Consider the following 4,335-nt stretch of genomic DNA (forward strand, 5'->3'; position numbering starts at 1 on the left):
TATATATATATATATATATATATATATATATATATATATATATATATCCATCGCATCCCATCACATCACATCACATCCGATCTCATTCCATCACATCCTGTTCCGTTCCATCGCATCGCATCGCATCGCATCTCATCGCATCGCACCCAGTCGTATTCCATCTCATGCTATGCTTTTATCCATTCTCCCTATCTCCATCGGTTACAGTAGAGCGACAACGCTAGTGCGTTGGACCACTATTGTTGAGGCGCAACCTCTGTGACAATCTTAGTGTTCTGTGGGAAGTATTGGCTATATAATATATATATATTATATATATATATATATACAATTTGTATGAAGTTGGCACTAATATTATGCTTTCTGCCGCATTTTGCGCACGGAAATGTCTCATTTAAAAAAAAGTTTGCCTAGTCTTCTTTATAACTGTGTGTCCTAAAGATCAGAAGTTCCTTTCTTAACAGGGTGCCTTTCCTGACTATCTTCTTAGCAGCGGGAACACGTCGCCGCCCCGGTCCACCCACCACTTTAATCTCTGCCCTTTCCTTCCTTCTTCACTCTTTTCCTTTTCTTTTGCTAATGTTTTCTCAAATGGCTATTTCTCCCCCACGGAAATTTCCTAAATCAGCTATCAGGAAGTCACGCGCGAATCCAGTCGGAAACGCGGCACGACGACATATCAGATCAAACGAAGCCATCGAACTGGCCATAATGTCATATAGTTTGAAGCACTCTTCGCTCGCTCGCTCGCTCGCAACCCCGCATCGCCCGGCAAGTAGTTATATAAGTATTTCGTGTTGCCGGGAGCTCTAGGCTGGGTCGGTGAGATGCAGCTGCTTATGCTACGTTACACATCTATACAGATGTCACGTGGGAGATGCAGGGCGACGGTCATTAGCAGCAGTGTAATTACACGGGAGGCTGTGCGATGGCTTCGCGATAGTCCACGACGTCACCCCCATTAACCCGCGACACCAATCATTCCCTGGGGAGTGGGGAAGCAGCTGTCATCGTCGGCCATTTCGTTATAAATTGTTTTCTCGTTCTCTCATTTTTGTTCTGTGAGTTTATCCGTATCTATCCCGTTCTTTCGCTCTCGCTCTTTCTGTGGTTTTTTTCTTTCGCCATCTCTCTTCCCCTCTCTCTCTCTCTGTTCATCTATCTCTCCCTCTTCTCCACTGTCGCGTTCTGTTGTATTTGTCGGTTCTCCATTTCACTTCGTTGCCGCTCCTCGTCTCTCCCTCGTGGCCGTCGTGCGTGCGGCGTCTGCTCTAGTCGTGCTGTGCTGTCGTTTCTCGTCTGCTCTGTCTCTCTCCTCTCTCTCCTTCTCTCTCTCTCTCTTTCGACTTATCTCTCCCTCTTTCCCTCGCTCTATAGGTTACCTTGTCAGCCCCATCCTCTTCTCAATCTCGCCCAGTGTTATACATCGATTTCTCGTTTTCCTTTTTTTTTATCGTGTGGTCTCTCTCGCGCGCGTGCGCGCGCGTTCTCTATCTCGCTGGCTGCACGCGTATATTTCTAGCGAACTACACGGTGAGTTACGATAACGCTGATTGTTTCACGCCAGCACAACCCCTTAATATATATTTTACACGATAAAACGCTGCATTGTCATTACCGCCGTCAGCGCGGCTTTATTTCTAAAGTCTCTTGTCGTTTCTTCGCCGCAGAGGTAGAGATAACACCATTCTACGTCATCAGTTGAACTTGCAACACACATCGGCGCTCCGCGGCTGACTGTACCCGCTCGAAACATGGCCGATTGGAACATTATGGAACCCAATGCGGTCGGTGGTGGAGGACTTGGTCTGAACGTGGTGTCCAACGGCAAAGAGTCGTGCGCCAGCCCGTGTTCTAGTGTAGGCGGAGGCGGGGGAATAGCAGCAATAGGAGAAGCAGCAGATCCCTACTATGATGAGACGCAGATACACAAGGTACGTGCCTAGTATGGATTTTTGTTGTTGTAAGCATGGCTTGTTAGCTGTGTAAGGTGTGAGAGAAATACTTCACAGAGTACCGACGTCGAGGCCGACTCTGGCGCTGTTGCCGACGCTGACGCTATCGCTGACGCTATCGCTGACGCTATCGCTGACGCTATCGCTGACGCTATCGCTGACGCTATCGCTGACGCTAACGCCGACGCTGACGCCGACGTTGACGCTATCGCCGAAGCTGACGCCGACGCCAATGCCAATGCCGACGACGACGTTGACGGTATCTCCGACGCTGACGACGACAACTAAAGACCAACGCGTTGTGTTATTGTAGCGGTGACTAGAGGATATTGTTCAGGCTAACTGTAGAGTGCGCGCGTAACATGGATTATACGCGCCTGGGCTCGCACATACGCACGTACACATAACACATACACACGCGCGCACACACACACACACATACACACACACACACACACACACACACACTACACGCACGCCTACGCGACGCACGCACTGCCACGCACGCCACCGCCGCGCGCGCGCACACACAATTTCATCGCTTCGTAGCATCATCCCTGGTGACCGCCGCCGGGCGTTGTGCTGTCGGCGCTTTCGCAATCGCTTTAACGACAGTATTAAACGTTTTTAAGCTGAGCAGTCCTACTTGGTTTTTATACCCTACGCTAGCTCCACGTTGAAATCGATTTCCGGCGCCACCCACGTACTCTGCTACGGCTTTCATGTTTTTCCACGTTGGCGCTTTATATATACTATCAGCTGGGGAAGTCCTGTGCTGCTTTATCATGTCCCGCAGTCTTGACGCCTTGATTCATGTAGGGGACACCCCCTTCGGGTTAGTAAAAAACTTGGTGTATGGACATTCTGAATCCATGCGGAAGACTAGCGTGAAATTCCAATATGGCGTTCAAGACTGGCCGTCGAAATTCATGTACAATTAGGACCATACGACTCGCCACCTATTTATGATCAGCGAGGCGTGATTTTGCGTGTCCGTATCCCAATATTTTTATGGGTCAGGCGCGCTATCCATTTAAAAAGCTGATTACCCGCCATACCCGAAAATTGCACTTGCGTCATTGTTAAACTCGTGAAGATGCCGCCGCCAAAACGGAACTACCGTATCATATAAACTGCTATAACTGTCTCGCAGGACTGTATGATAGAACCGGTAATTTTTCGTGTCTATCCCCTGAGTTGTTTTTAGGCGGTCATGGTTAAGTCCACTGAGAACTAAATAACCAGATATAAAAAACGCCCACTGCAATCACCATCAAAGCCCTAAGCATGGCCACCAAATGTATGACCGTCATTTATGGACACGACTTTATTCACATATTACGCTATAATTACTAATCAGCATTCTATAGTCCAGTACATGAGTTATTATGATAACGGGTAACTTTGATCATAAACTACATATTCGATCACTGCTGTCCCTGCCCTGTCCTATCCCTACCCGGCTATACAGTCAGACAAGACAGTTGTAGTACCGCTCCTCACGCGCCGTATACCTTTCGGTACAACTTAGGTAAGGAATAAACGTAAGCTAATTTGCAATTATGACGAAGGAGTTTACCACCAGTCAGCAGACCAAATCATGTTGCTGCGCGCGCCCACGTTGAATTTCAAAATATTGTCTGTGTCGTACGGCGATCGTTCCCATATGGTCAAGATGTTCCTTCGCGTCGTGCTATTCGGGAAATACTTTGCCCGTGATAGCTGGAGCAAAAGAAGTATTTGGATAGAACGCAGTTATCTGTTGCGCCCTAAACGTGACCCAGGCCAGTCTTGGCCTGTGGCTCGCCAGTTATGTGCGGTCGCTTGGCTCCAGCGTAGTGACATTGCTATCGCGCGAAACAATGCGAAATACGACTCCAGTGCTGAGACTAGCATTCTCATGATTGGAACACTTCGGAATCTGTTGGCAGGCCTATCCTGCCTTACGGTTCCGCGACATTTGACTCGACCAACTAGCCTTTGCTGCGAAGTTAGTCCCTTATACCTGCCAGACATGCAAAGATGCTGCCCTTGGGAGACCGGCACAGCTATTTCGCGGGCTCTCCTCCCCCCGCGACCGCCGGCCGGGGCACGGCCCCGGCACTGTCGCGCGGCGGAGCCGGCCCGGGCGGCGGGCGGGCACCGGCCGGCGGGGCGCGTCAGGATGAAAACCTTTTTTGACTATGCGGGCTTTGTGAATCAAGCGTTCGTCAGGTTTCCATTCACAAGCCGTTGCACATGGACATGTGCTCTACGAAGCAAACAATACAACCGTTCTTCAAGAGCAGTGCGCCGTTATCATTTGGTAGCACCTAGGAAGAAGCCAATACGTACGCAATGCGAATTATAATGTCACATGGAATATAATGATGTCTATCTT

Source organism: Priapulus caudatus, unplaced genomic scaffold, assembly GCF_000485595.1.
Source record: "Priapulus caudatus unplaced genomic scaffold, Priapulus_caudatus-5.0.1 Scaffold535, whole genome shotgun sequence".
Taxonomy (NCBI): Eukaryota; Metazoa; Priapulida; class Priapulimorpha; order Priapulimorphida; family Priapulidae; genus Priapulus; species Priapulus caudatus.